Genomic DNA, 15948 nt, shown 5'->3' with positions numbered 1-15948 from the left:
TTGAAAAAAGGTGTAGAACTGATCCATGTCTTGTTGAAACACCCATTTCAAAGGCATTTCCTCTTCAGCATAAGACATGACCTCTTCAAATATTTTGATGTATTGAAACTGATCCTTCAGTGTACTGTGGCTTGAATTTAGTGCATGGGGGCCGCAGACTCCAACGACTCACATGCACTGAATTCAAGCCACAGTACACTGAAGACAGTAAAGCATGATGGTGCACAATTCATGTTGTGGGGATGTTTCTCATACTGTGGTGTTGGACCTATTTATTGCACACCAGAGATCATGGATCAGTTTCAATACACCAAAATATTTGAAGAGGTCATGTTGTCTTATGCTGAAGAGGAAATGCCTTTGAAATGGGTGTTTCAACAAGACAATGACCCAACACACACCAGTAAGCGAGCAAAGTCTTGGTTCCAGACTAACAAGATTGAAGTTATGGAGTGGCCAGCCCAATCCCCAGACCTCAATCCTATAGAAAACTTGTGGGGTGACCTCAAAAATGCTGTTTCTGAGGCAAAACCTAGGGATATCTGTTCATAGGTGCCAGTAGTTGGTTGACTCCATGCAACACAGATGTGAAGCAATTCTCAGAAATAATGGTAATGCAACTAGATATTAGTGCAGTGATTCAAAGTAAAGCAAAATCTTGAGACATTTTTCAGTTTATACAGTAAATGTTTTGAGTTTGTAAAAAAAAATGCAAACACTGCTACTTAATATGTTGACTAACGTCAGCATTATTAGCATACTCACTTGACAGTGAGGGTCAGTCATCTATCTATAAAGCAAGCAAGCAAGCATCTGTGGCACGCATATCTCGCTGACCGTTTGTCAGACTTGACCTAAAATTTTGTATGTGGCTCGTGCGTGGCACAAAGATGTGCACTCTCGATTTTGAAGATTTTTGAATGCATATTTCAAAATATGCTTATTTACGTAGGACGTTTATCGTTGCACTGCACTGTTTCTAAGGGGACCAGTTTCAGGGGAGCTCCACCCCATGGATCGTGTACTGACAGTTGCTAGCTAGGTCTCACTTTGATGATAGTCAGTCGCAATTTAAAAAACGGATTACTCGGTAACCGCTTGTGGGTTAAGATGCAAGATGATTATCATGCCTGACCAACAATATGTATGCAGTTTGCTTGCATAAAATGATTACGCGGATTTTGCAACAACACGCCAACAAACACGGGTATGTAGTGACCTCTCAAAATAAAAGTATGTGCAATAAACTGACGCTTCGAATAGCCCAGGCTACTTTAGACTAGAGACTTTGACTAAACAAACAACAATTCCGAAGGGCTCAAATTGAAACGAGCGATAGGCTAATGCCACATAGCTAACGTTAGACAACAAGTTGCAGACTGAGCGACGTCACTTATCACGCCATCAAACACGGGTATGTAGTGACCACTCAAAATAAAAGTGTGCAATAAACTGACGCTTCGAATAGCATTAGGAAGTTATTCAGTAAGCTTAATACACATTTAGTCTTAACTCAAAACAGTTGTTAGGCTTATGTCATTCTGATCTGTAGAAAAATCACATGCAGCCATGCCTAAATTTATTACACATGTATTAGAGGCCACATTAATGGCAAAGCCGGGGTCTGAGGGCACAGCCACGCCGCCATGGCAAAGCCGGGGTCTGAGGGCACAGCCACGCCGCCATGGCAAAGCCGGGGTCTGAGGGCACAGCCACGCCGCCATGGCAAAGCCGGGGTCTGAGGGCACAGCCACGCCGCCATGGCAAAGCCGGGGTCTGAGGGCACAGCCACGCCGCCATGGCAAAGCCGGGGTCTGAGGGCACAGCCACGCCGCCATGGCAAAGCCGGGGTCTGAGGGCACAGCCACGCCGCCATGGCAAAGCCGGGGTCTGAGGGCACAGCCACGCCGCCATGGCAAAGCCGGGGTCTGAGGGCACAGCCACGCCGCCATGGCAAAGCCGGGGTGTGAGGGCGCAGCCACGCGTCGCCATGGCAAAGCCCGGGGTCTGAGGGCACAGCCACGCGTCGCCATGGCAAAGCCCGGGGTGTGAGGGCGCAGCCACGCGTCGCCATGGCAAAGCCGGGGTCTGAGGGCACAGCCACGCCGCCATGGCAACGCCGGGTGTGAGGGCGCCAGCCACGCAACGTCGCCATGGCAAAGCCGGGGTCTGAGGGCACAGCCATTATCGTCGCCATGGGCAAAGCCCGGGGTGTGAGGGATCCGCAGGCGTCGCCATGGCAAAGCCGGCTGGATCTGTCCATCAAACCCTGCTCCCTGGCATGCTGCAGACGGGCTGATGGCGCGCGCGCGTGTTTGTGGCAGATGAGCTGTGTGACTGCGTGCGTGCGTGCGTGCGTGCGTGTGAGTGAGTATGCATGCATGTGCTTGTGTGTATGACAGACGTGTGTGTGTGTTTGTGTTTGAGTGAGTATGCGTGCGTATACGTCTGTATGTGTGTGTGTGAGTATGCGTGCATGTGTATGTAAGTGAGTGAGTGAGTGTATGTGGCATGCTGCAGACATATGAGAGTGTGTGGCATGGTGTATGTGTCTGTTTGCGTGTGTGTGTGCGCGTGTATGTGAGTGATTGAGTGTATGTATGTGGCATGCTGCAGACGAACACCTGACGCCCGGCTCCCAGCATGCACCGGGCCGGGGACTCTGAGTCGTGACCTTTGCCCTTGGTTGCCTTCTGCACTTTCCTCCTCCTTCTCAGCTTCTGCTGTGCGGCGCACACACACACACACACACACACACACACACCCTGAGGACGCTGACGGGAAGCCTTACACCCCCTGCCGTTACCATGGCGGGGCTCCTCCCCTTTATTTATTTCCTGTTTGTGTGTTTGTTTTTTACATGACCAAAGGAAATGTATTTTTTGTTAGTGGTTTGAGCTGAAGGGTCTGACTAACTTGTTTTTATAACTCTGGGTTAGGGCATCTAGTACCTCACTGGGGGTGCACTGTGTTCTTTTATTCTCATGGTTTTTTGTTTAGTTTTGTTTTATTTTTTTTCACCTGCAATGACTCCAGGAGTGGGTGGTGGGCCCTCTAGCTCCAGGAGTGGGTGGTGGGCCCTCTAGCTCCAGGAGTGGGTAGTAGGCCCTCTAGCTCCAAGAGTGGGTGGGAGTGCTGTGGTGGGATCTCTGTGGACATGGAGCTGTGTGTGGCCTGGACCTGCTTGCGGGCATGACGAACTCATTATAGAAATAAACACATGAAACACTGCAGCCTCTGTCTCCTGGTGACCACACCCACACACACACACACGTCCCTTTTCCACTGCATGGTATCAGCTTAACTCGCCTCGACTCTACTTTGGGTTGTTCATCAGCATAAACTGCTACCTGGTACTATTTCTGGCATCACCTCTGTTGAGGTTCCAGGCTTCATTGGGTGTGGTAGGAAAACATCCGTTCCGTCGTCGTTTGTTGGACGAAGCAGACAACAAGAACGTAAACTTTCTTCAAGAGGATGCTTGAAAGCAGTGTGGTCAATAGCGATTAATTACAGGATGTGTGGTTTAGGGAGCGCCAGCAGGTGGACCCTCACCTGATTACTTTACGACCCTTGTAAATGAGCCCCCTTTGTCATGTCATAGAGAGAAAAATAGTTTAACTTTTTTAATCCCCTATTTCTCAAAAAGTATAAACTTTTCAACAAATGATCACTCTCTTGCTCAATTCCAGACCTACACAACGGTTATTTCATGTCTGTACTTTAAGCAGTTAGAGCCGCATTCATTTTTGAAAAAGTGAAGTATAAGAAGAAGCAGCCAGGAGATTTCAAGATGGTGGATTCCATCCACTATAATAAATAACTTCCTGCAGTTAAATTAATTTCCTTATGAATTAACGGACGGTTTCTAATGGATAAAATTAACATTAAAATAATATAAACCAATTTGAAGATTAGATGTACGGTCACATTCCATCTGTGGGGCGTTGCCTTGGCTGCCGGCTGCTTGTTGGATATTCAAACAGCACAGGTGAGCAGCGGTAGAGGCTGCAGCTGTTGAAGATGCTCACATGGACTCTACAGCTTGGTGAGCAGAGGTAGACAGATAGATACTTTATTCACCCCGAGGGAAATTTTAGACATCCAGTAGCTTATACAACCATAACACAACAAACACATCTCGTATACATAAAAATCACTCACCGACATGTAAAAATGTAAAGAGCATGTGAAGTGATTACAAAGGTCTGGTATGGACTGACCATGTAATGCATTGACCAGGATAAGGTGCTATGGTAGTGTGTGTGCAATGGTGGTAGTGCAAAAGTGAACAGTGCAATAACGTTGCTTCACTAGTTCGTCCATCGGTATGCTTGAGTGTGTAGGCTAAGCGCATGGTTGGCATGGTAACTGGCCATGGCCCTGGAATGCCTGAAGCGGAGATGGCGATAGAGCGATGGCCACTTGCACCCCCCTGTGTGCGGAGGATGAGTAACTGGGCTATCAGTGAAATGGAAAAAAAATATCTTAATGCCTTTATTTTAAAAAAATGAGGAAAAATCCAACCTTGAAGGACACCAATTTTCTTTGTGAATGAATAATGTATCGTAAATAAATAAATAAATAAAATGTTCTTCCTTAAAATACAGGGGACATAAGTATGCACCCCCCTATGTTAAATTCCCATATGTTAAATTCCCATAAAGGCCATAGAGGATCAGGATACTAATGCCTTTATTTCCCATGGCCTTGGGAATTAAAATAGCCCCACATTATTACCCTTCACCATATGGATCCAGTTATAAAAGCTGGTTTGAATTGTATGCATCCCATCTGATAAAACAGAGTTTGAAAGGGACAGGGTTCAGGAATAGGCTACTAAGACAGGCCCCTGTTCTGTCTGACTCACCTCACGTTACCCCATGCATTATATAGCCTTCAGTTAACTTTCTACATTTGATTCTGCCTTTGTTACCTTGCTAGATAGTGTTAGATCACAAGTTAGCCTATTTAACCATGGAACGTATCACGTTTACACGTGTTATCAAAATGAGATGTTTATTTTGCTCATTCTTTAGCTTGGTTGACTTTTACACACGTACATAGCTACTATCAAAGGAGACCTTTACATTTACCATTTTTCATGATGTGCTAGGCTATTATCTGTCTGTCGAACTCTTCTTGCATATGGCAAACATATACGAGAGACTGCGTAGACTTTCTAATGAGGAGACACAGCACTCAAAAAATCTCCCAAAGAAATGTATGTGGTTAGTTCGTAACACAAACATGACAGTCATCTACACATATTCTGCTCATTCTGCTGCCAAAAGTTGACATGTGAATTAGAGATGCGCGGTTCGCGGTCACAAGAAATATAATATTTTAACCAATCAAACGCATCACCCATATACATTAAAACAACCAGCGGGGTGGCGGGCGGGTGCGGTTTTGAAAATTGGTCAAAAAACGTTGGTGCGGATGAATGGCGGATGGATGATAAGTTTTGCTATGCGGTTACGGTTGAAATAATAGCCCATCCGCGCATCTCTAATGTGAATACATCGTGCCAATCCTGATGTATGTTGTGAATACATTCAACCAATCGTGTGTTGTGATCTCGCACCTGGAGCGAAGTGGTGTGTCGTGACTCGTGAAGCCTTGTGCACGTGCTGTTCTGGCCGTTATAGATGCCCGATAAGTGCCCAAAAAGCATTGCAATATGGCTGCCGAGTGGAGGGACTTGCCTAAAAGGACTTTTTTATAGTATGTATTAGAACTACGGTAGCCATTGCACATCAAAAACCTAAGATGTCTTCAAAGATTGTCTAGTTACCAAGATGATGGCACTAGTTCTAGTTCCTAAATATGCATGTCAAAACAAACTTTTCTCTATTGTCTATCGCTTGTGTGTGATGCCAATGAAACCCTCTTTCGGACATGGAATAAATAATTTCATTGTGCATGTTAACCGAGCTAGCAAGCTAACGTTAGCACAGTAAACAGAAAGTGAATAGGAACAGCTAGTGATGTTTGCTAGCTAGGTAGAAGCTAAGGACTTAGGTTAGTTTGCAACATATAAAAGTTTAACCAGAAATAACATACGTTCAGTAACTTTGTGGTAGTCTACTAGTTCTAGCAAAACTATGTGAGCCTTTGAGAACAAGTGGCTGTCACAAGAGCATTGTTGAGACAGTGACAGATCACCAGAGGTGGGAGTAAGTCACACATGTGCAAGTCACAAGCAAGTCTCAAGTCTTAACCTTCAAGTCTCAAGCAAGTCTAAGTAATTTTTTGTGACAGTCAAGCAAGTCAAGTCAAGTCATAGCTTGGGTCAAGCAAGTCGGGAGCGTACCTATGTTCCCAGGGTCCTATGTTCCCCGCTATTTGTATGGGACCGGGGAACATAGGACCCTTTTTGTAGATGTTCCCTGCCTTGTATCTGACCACGGAAATTGCATGGGATATGCTTGCGAGTGCACATTTCATGCACAAACGGTACCAAAGTGTATTTTTCTGTCAATGTTGCTTGCCGTAGCACACCAGGTAGACCTACACATACGCGCACGGTGCAATATTGACACAAGCCAGAAGGGCGATTTTCCTAACTTCCACGTTGAGTATAGCGGAGTAAAAGAATAGATGAAGAACATTTTTTATAACATAGGGCTACAATGGTTTTACTTGTGTAGTGCTTCTTTACTGAATATAACGAAGTTCAAAGTTAACATTCTAGGTAACCGCATTGTCCGCTTCAGCACTAAATTAAGGACAGCAACACACACGAGCTGCACCTCTCACAGAAGAAACGCTTACAACTACATGCCTTTTTAAGTTGATATTTAATTGGTTTGTTTAGTTCATTTTTCCGTTCGCTGGCACGCTGCAGGGGACTGCGCGTTGTTCAAGCCCCTTTGGTCTGACTCGTCAATAATCCAAAATGTCCCTTTGGGTCTACAGCCCAGTATAGTTTGATATCTCTTTGTTCCATTAAAATTAATCCCATTCTTCCACCAGCTCAACCAAAGGCTATTTTAGATCACCTCCTTCACCTCTTATACAGTAAGAATCAACAATGACATGCCAAGTGCAAAGACAATGACAAGCTTTGGACTGAAGCCATGCAGACTTCGGCTAGATTTAAACACAGCAGGCCGTTGCAGCAAGACAGTGAGCCAATCCTAATATCATAGGAAAACAGGTGGGGCTGTGTCATTAGGCTGATTGCCACTGACACCAGCTACTGTTACATACAAGACTTAAGTGTCTCAATTAAATCAATTAAACGTGACTATATCGCACTGGGCTCCGCGACTGCCTCTGTGCAAAGAACTTCAGTTCAGCGCCCCTCTCCTTCCCTCCTTCACTCATCACAAACAAAGTGTTTTCCACCAAAAGCTGTCACCGGTCCATTCGCCTGTTGTAACTGTGTTGACTGAAGAGATTGTGTGTTTCTGGTTAAATAAAACGGATATATGTGAGTGTGTGTATATGTGAATATTTTCCTTATTTATTGATGTCATAAGCATGCTTTATAGGTAGCCTAAGTTAAGTTTATGCTAACATAGCCTAGCATTATTAACTTAAACTCGTCTCTCTTAGCATCTGTTGAACCTTCTTTTCATCTTCTGAAATTATCGATGCGCATTAAACCGCATATAAGTCAAGCAGCTATTTCAAGCAGCTACTGTTACAATTAAATCAATTAAACGCGGACTATATCACACTGGGCTCCGCGACTGCGCCTCTGTGCAAAGAACTTCAGTTCAAGGGCCCCTCTCCTTCCCTCATCACAAACAAAGTGTGGGCACGGAGCAACAACAACCCGCACCTTGCGGCTGCAGTCTACTTGGAAGCAGCGGGGAACATAGGACCCTTTTTTCAAAAAAACTAAAGCATTAGGTGTGATGGGTATATCATTATGATTTATGATTTCTTAAGCATGGTCATCATGATTACATGAATTTTAGGATAATTTCTCATGCATTCATCATGTCTGTGGCCCCTCAAATAAAGTAGTGAATAATGACATGTTTAGAAAACTCCAAAGTTTTGTTCAAATCTTTGAGCAGTGATGACCACATTTTTGGCAGAAAAATAAAGTCATGATCATACATCATAATTCATAATGATGTGCCCACCGTACCTAATACTTTAGTAATGTGTTCATGTATGAAGTCACAAATGACAAACTATGAACTCAGTAAATTCCTGATGATTAATTAGATATTAATGAGTGAAGTAATACATAAATCATGAATGAATTAATGTACCCTTACCGTAAAATGTTACCGAATTGGGTAAAGACCTGTGTAACTTACTCCGAGACTACATACATTACCAACCCAATTCGCTTCAATTATGTAAATGTAATGTAAATCAGGTTTTATGGCCAAGTATACTTGGGTATACAAGGAATTTGGTCTCTGCATGTATCCCATCCGTGAATTAGTGAACACACAGGTCACACATTGAAGCACACATTAACCTGGAGCAGTGAGCTGCCTTGCTACAGTGATGCTCGGGGAACAGTGAGTTAGGTGCCTTGCTCAAGGGCACTTCAGCCGTGGATGTGGGCATGGGAGACACCACCCACATTTTTCCTACTGGTCGGGGATCGAACCGGAAGACCTAACCAGTAGGCCACAATTTTAAACTTTACATTTCATCACTACACATCTTTCTTGACCCCTTAAAAAAACATAAGTCTCATTCGTCAAATACCGTGTGCCTGCTCAGTTAAAGGGAAACTTGGCAGGATTTCCCCCTCTGCTGTTGAAATTGTGCATTATTCTATTTCAAACTGTGGGAAAAGGTAACGATAAAGCACATGGATTTGTTTACAAGCTAGCGAACCGTTAGCATAAGTTTGGCAGAACTATGTGGATGTTACAAGGTAAGAAACACGATTTAAAACGAGTTTCTTGTTTCTCACTTCTCTTTCCGGGACGGTAGTCTCAATGTTGCAAGGTTGGTTTTCCGCCTGGGGACGCTAGGCGCAGCGGGGAAAGTCACCATTCCAACAGGTCATTTAACCATCCAAATGATTTCTAAACGGGTTTATTACGTTGAAATAGTTGCCAAGTTCCCCTTTAACATGGGCATAATACTAGATTTTTTTCCTGTATCCTTTATCTATTGGCCAAGGAAGATTTCTGTGAACAATATGAATTAATTTACATGGTATAATGACATCCGCCCAATGAAAGTGCCCAAAATCGCTATTTTGGCAACCATGGAGAGGACTTGGAGGAGGTCACACAGTGCACAACTGACTACCTGAACTTCTGCATGGACATTGTAGTTCCCACCAGAACTGTACGCTGCTTTCCCAACAACAAGCCTTGGATAACCAGCAATGTCAAGACCCTTCTCAACAGGAAAAAGATCGTTCAGAGAGGGGGACATGGCAGAGCTGAGGCGCGTGCAAGGGGAACTCGAATTCAAGCTGAAGGAAGCTAAGGAGGATTACAGAAAGAAGGTGGTACAGAAGCTGCAGGAAAACAACTTGAAGGAGACATGGGACTGCATGAAGGTTATCACTGACCTGAAGAAGAACAGCAGCTCTGTGGAGGGGGACCTGGACAGGGCGAACCAGTTGAACCACTTCTACAACAGGTTTGACTGCCCTGCTCCAGCTCCAATGGCGGTGGTCTGTCCACCATCCCCCACCCTCACATCCCCTCAATACTAGCGCAACACTCACCTCCATCATCACAGGCTATCGTACCCCCACCATCACTGGATTTTGCACCCCTCCCCCACATGGCGATCATGAACAATGAGGTGACAACGACCTCAGTCAACAGCCATCAGACACACAGATCCCAGATGCACCCCTCCCCCTCCCCTTACACCCCTCACCATTACAAAAGATCAAGTGACAGTCCAATTTAAGAAATTGCACAGCAATAAAGCAGCTGGGCCTGACAGACTGTGCCCAAGGCTACTCAAGGCCTGTGCTGCTGAACTGGGGGAGCCACTGAAGCACATCTTCAATTTGAGCCTACGCCTTGGACAAGTTCCAACACTGTGGAAGACATCATGTCTCACCCCTGTCCCTAAGAAGCCACACCCTAGTGAGCTTAATGACTACAGACCTGTCGCTCTTACATCACATGTGATAAAGACAATGGAGCGATTGGTCTTAGGCATGCTCAGACCCCAGGTACGCCATGCACTAGACCCGTTACAGTTTGCTTACCAGGAGAAAGTGGGCGTGGACAATGCCATCACTTATCTTCTACACAGGACACATTCCCACCTGGACAAGGGGGAAAGTGCTGTGAGAATCATGTTCTTTGATTTCTCAAGTGCTTTTAACACCATCCAGCCCCTCAGATTGGGAGACAAGCTCTTGCAGATGGGTGTGGACGCTCACCTGGTAACCTGGATTACAGATTACCTGACCGAGCGGCCACAGTTCGTCAGACTGAAGAACTGTCTCTCTGACACTGTGATCTGCAGCACCAGAGCGCCACAGGGAACTGTGCTCTCTCCAGTCCTGTTCACCCTGTACACATCTGACTTCTGCTACAACACCGAGTCATGCCACATGCAGAAGTTTTCTGATGATACTGCAATTGTGGGGTGTATCAGGAACGGGCAGGAGGAGGAGTACAGGAGCCTGGTGGAGGACTTTGTGCAATGGTGCAAACTCAATCAACTTAACACTTCAAAGACCAAGGAGATGGTGGTGGATTTCCGCAGGTCTAAGCCCACTCTGCTACCAGTCCACATTGATGGGGTCAATGTGGAGGTGGTTAGCACCTACAAGTATCTGGGTCTCCACCTGGACAATAAACTGGACTGGTCAGCCAACACTGACGCACTCTACAAGAAAGGGCAGAGCAGGCTGTACTTCCTGAGGAGGCTGCGCTCCTTCAATGTGTGCAGTAAGCTCCTCAGGATGTTCTACCAGTCTGTTGTTGCCATCGTCCTCTTCTATGCAGTAGTATGCTGGGGAGGAAGCACAAGGAAGAAGGATGTGGGGCGAATTGACAGGCTGGTAAGGAAAGCTGGCTCTGTAGTTGGGGATGAACTGGAGTGCATCACTTCACTATCTGACAAAAGGACCCTGAACAAACTGATCAACATCCTGGACAATGAGTGTCACCCACTCCACAGCACTATTGTTAAACAGAAGAGCCTGATCAGCTGGAGACTTCGCTCACTGCCTTGCACAACTGACAGACTGGGAAAGTCATTTGTCCCCAGGGCCATTGAACTGTTCAATGCCTCACTTAAGGGAAGAGGAGAGATAGACTTCTCTGCATAGTCTGTCTGCCTCTTCACCCCTCCATGTTTGGTACTGTCTGTCCTGTCCTCTAGCCACTTGTACCACTGTCTTTATGCCTCACTGTTTGCGTGCTATATTAGCACATCAGCACATATGCATAACCCCCTCCATGCCACAGCCGAACTGTGGCCACACTTATACATTTTCTTAAATAGTTAAATATATAGATATATAGACTTTTTACTTTACTTTATTTCTGCATTGTTGCACTGTTGACTTTACTCATTTGCACTATCACCATGACCACTATCACCATTGCACTACCACCATGACACTCATTCACACAGAGCACCTTAGAGCACCTTACCATACCTTTCTATGCACAGAGAATCACAGGCTCAGTCCCTGCCCCCAGTCATTGCAAGCCTCTGATTTGTTAATCACCACTATGTGGATACTGTTTTTAGAATTGATTTAGATTAAGTGTTAGTATAATTTGTATTTTTGCAATTTGTATTTTAGTATATTTTTATATATTGTATTAAGTGTTAGTATAATTTGTATTTTAGTATATTTAGCATATTCTTTATCTTCTACTGTCCTTACTGCTTAGTTGTGTTTTTATATTATATACTTTAATTACTCTTTCTGCTGTTAAAGAATGTGTTTGTGTTGTATGTATGCTGCTGCTGAGACCTTGAATTTCCCCTGAGGATCAATAAAGTATCTATCTATCTATCTATCATTTTTGTTTATGCTAATTCGATGGTCATAAACTCAAAATTCAGCTTGTGAACAGGGCTAGTTGGATTCAGCACACCATTATGTTAAAAAGTCCTGTTCCCAACTTTTGCTAAAAAATGCCTCAAGCACATATCTCAAAAATATCACCTGTCTAAGATGCAAGCGTTCCAATCCACTTAGAAATGTTATTACGCTACTCTCACGTCCTTAAAGTGGCAGGCAGTCAATTACTTACACACCACCAATGTAATAACATTAAAGAAAAGTGTAGTCTAATAGTTTAAATCAATATAAAATTACTAGATACTTAATTGGCTATTAGTAATTATGCAAGTCACAGAATATGAATTATTAAAAATATATGAACTTAATATGAATTGTATTGAAACATATGACATGATGCCATCTCTTTAGGGGCTGTCTTTTTTTTTGGACAGTTCTAATGAAAAGGTTATAGGCCTACTGCTTTGTGAATTACCCCAGTCAAAGAACAAATAAAAGTAGACCTACTTTGATTTTCTAACCCTTAGATGATCAGTGTAATTTTGGTCTTACTAACCTTAATTAGGCCTAAATTAAAAAACATTTTTTTTAAAAATCACAACTATTTTTGAGATTTTCACTTCCTCTTGCAATTTCTTCGCAACAAACAGCTAAAAACACCGAAAACTTCCATCGCAATTTTTTAGAAAAGTTGTCGCGAAATCAGGCATTTTAGATCGCAACAATCTCAAAAAATCCTTGCGAAATCCTGGAGGGACTGATCAGACCCATAGCAAAGACGCTTCTCATCAAAGTCCATTGGGCCGCGAAGTCGGTGGTTGTTTTTAGCTCTTTAGCGATCTCCAAAGCCTTCAGTTGTATGGAATGTGAACTAATGAATTCAAGGATGGGATAAATGCAGAGACCAAATTCCTTGTATACCAAGTACACTTGACCTAGAAACCTGATTTACATTTTGCTTAAAGGGACACCAAGCAACCTTTTCGTGTTAATTACTCATCTTCGTAAGTCGATATATGGTTAAATGACTCATTACAGGGCGAATGAAGACTCTCTCGTCCGCCCCTACTGCCTGTAGGAAGATTATCCCGCTTGCAAGTTCAGTGTATCGTACCCGCCGACCAAAGCAGGATCAGTTTACATCCTGCATCCACAGCACAGAGGCAGGCTAACGAAACGCTAGAGATTGTTGCAAACGTGTGTATAATGGCAGAGCCGGCGAATAAGCAGCGAAAACCCTTGACGGAAGACGCAAAGAAAAGGAAAAGAGCTTCAGACCGAGCGAGGGGAGTTTTGTAGAGAAAAAGCATCAGGCTTGCCTGGTGTCACTTTAAATCAGCTAACAAAACAAATTAAGTAGGCTTGCCTGGTGTCCCTTTAAGAGTTGCTGCTCTGTGGTTTATATTGGCAAATTAAAAGGTCTAATTGAATTCATACACGTGGGAGAATGACTGGTGCACTCATTGCTTTTCAAAGAGAAGTGGGCAGGAGGCATGATGTTTAATAACACACACCTGCAGCTTCCTGCACACTCGCTAGTCTGTTCCATTGTGTGTTTTCCGAATGCTAAGTAAAAGCCTTGCCTCGTCTTTGAAGGCATTGATTCGGCAGGGCTCGTTCTATCAAGCATGAATCCTGGTGAGTATGTTACCCTGAGGCAACGCTAGAGGAGAGAAGCAGTAGAGGATTAAAATGCTGTCGCGTGGTAACATTTGTTTACGGTTTCCTAGAAAAAAAGGGGAGGCTCATTTTACCCCTGTCCCATTGACTTCCATTTAACACATGTAAACAAAATGTCAATTATGTGCTGAAACTAACGCCGCTGACTTATGCCAGCAACCATTTCACTTTGATAATCAACTACATTTTCGTACTACATATATACAGTTACGATAACAGTAGAATTACACCTTTCCAGGGGGGGCACGGGAACTTAAATTGATCACGATAGTTTAAGCTTAAACTGAAAATGTAGATGCAATTGTTGTAAAATGGTGCAGCTCCTTTAAGAGAACCCCGTGCGCAGGGATGGAGAGAGAGAAAGCGAGAGGGGATGTGTGTTAGAACTGAGATGCGTGTGGAAAAAGTAGACGTGCTGTTGAGACTGGAGCGTCATATTCAAAGTAATGCAAAAATAAATCCGCAGATAAAACCAAAATCCTCGTTCATTTGCTAACCACTTTCAGATAGAGGGTTAGGGGAGTTAGCCCCGACGCTAATGGATAACTTCGCCCTGAGCAGTAACAAGCTCCCCTATGTTCTCCGACTAGGTCAGAAGAAAAACAGTAAAGGTTAACGCTATCAAACAAAACCCAGAAACTAGGCCTACTTCTACTACTTACTTATATGAGACTACCTATGCGAGCCGATAAGCCATATTTGTCATCGGATGACAGGGTTAGTGCAGAAGTGAAGTAGGCTAACCTAAACTGCGCCACTAAAACGCCCTTTCCATTAAGGTGATAGCTGGGCTTACCTTATGTTCCTGATTAATAAGCTACGGAATAATACAGATTTTACTTTAAGTTTTATTTGCTACTTGCTATATTGACAAACCTATAATATGGGCCTACATTTAATTAATGTTCAAAATCAATCTATGGGATTGGGGAAGTGGGGTTGGTGCAGCCAAGCTCGTCCAGGGCGGGCACAGATGACTTCCAGGACGGCCCCCTGTCCCCCCCCAAAAAATGCCCCCCAAGATTTCCCCCATGACGCCAAATGACTGGTCATCCAAAAAAAGGAAGTGCAGTGAAATGCCGCCATCTAGTGGCCTGATATGTAATGTAGTCCATAATATTTATCAGAAAAGAAGCGACCATTGAATAATCTTGTACTTCCCTGTCAATTATTTATGTAATCCCTCTGATTTATTGTGTTTTTCTTTTTAAACTTCATTCCTTTATAAATTGTGAAGTATCATTAAGGTACGTTTTGGAATGTAATTACTCTGACATTCGACATTAAACGACCAGAAATTTAGGCAATGGGCAGTCTTAGGGGCTGACACTTTGCATAAAATTTCTCCTCACTGCTTAAGCCAAATTCTGTTATTCCTGCTCTATATATGCCGTACGAAAATGTAGTTTATTATCAAAGTTTATTACACAGCTCTTCACAAGGCAAGTAGAACGCTCCATTGACTAGAATGGGATTTCCCAAAGTTCTAGCCGTCATTATTTCCAAGGAAAGGACCTCTGAAAAAAATAATGACCGTCAATGGCAACAGAGTTTGTGCTTCTAATTCAGGTATTTCATATCACTACACAAGGACTGGAACTTCATTCAAAAGTGAAAGCAGACGGTTGATCAGCTGTGTTCTAAAGAAGTTGGCAGGTTCGCCGACAGGGCGAACTGGACCCCGACGTGCAGTGGAGGGCTCTTGGTCCGCCCTTAAGGGACTTATTTTCCCAGTAATGACCGGCGTTCTATACATTATCCCTTACGAAATGGTTGCTTGCATAAGTCAGTGGCGTTAGTTTGAGCACATAATTGACATTTGTTTACATGAGTTGAATGGAAGTCAATAGCGGTGACCAAAGATTTCTCCGGATAGCGAGATGGCGGTCCTATGTCTGGCAACTACTCGTCGTGATTGGTCAGTTTTAAATGGACATTTTGTGTTCACGTAGTAGGCCTAGCCTACAGCCTGAAGTACAGTTGGGACAGACTGGAATTAACCTAGCGCTTCCTCCAGTAGGCTATGCCTAACTGCATGCTCCTAAAAACAGAGACTATTCCATGTTCCAAATTATTATGTAAATTGGATTTAAGTGTCATAAACATTTATTTTTTGTTTTTCAATTAAACTCATGGATGGTATTGTGTCTCAGGGCTCTTTGGATCATTGAAATCAATTTCAGACACCTGTGATAATTAGTTTGCCAGGTGAGCCCAATCAAAGGAAAACTTAAGAAGGATGTTCCACATTACAGTTAGCCTGACGAGCCAGACCCACATTAAAATGTAGGGTCTGGAAACTCACCGTTCGCAGTGCTCAG

This window comes from Alosa alosa, chromosome 21 (assembly GCF_017589495.1).
Source record: "Alosa alosa isolate M-15738 ecotype Scorff River chromosome 21, AALO_Geno_1.1, whole genome shotgun sequence".
Classification (NCBI taxonomy): domain Eukaryota; kingdom Metazoa; phylum Chordata; class Actinopteri; order Clupeiformes; family Clupeidae; genus Alosa; species Alosa alosa.
The sequence above is the reverse complement of the archived record's forward strand: the minus strand, read 5'-3'. Positions refer to the sequence as shown.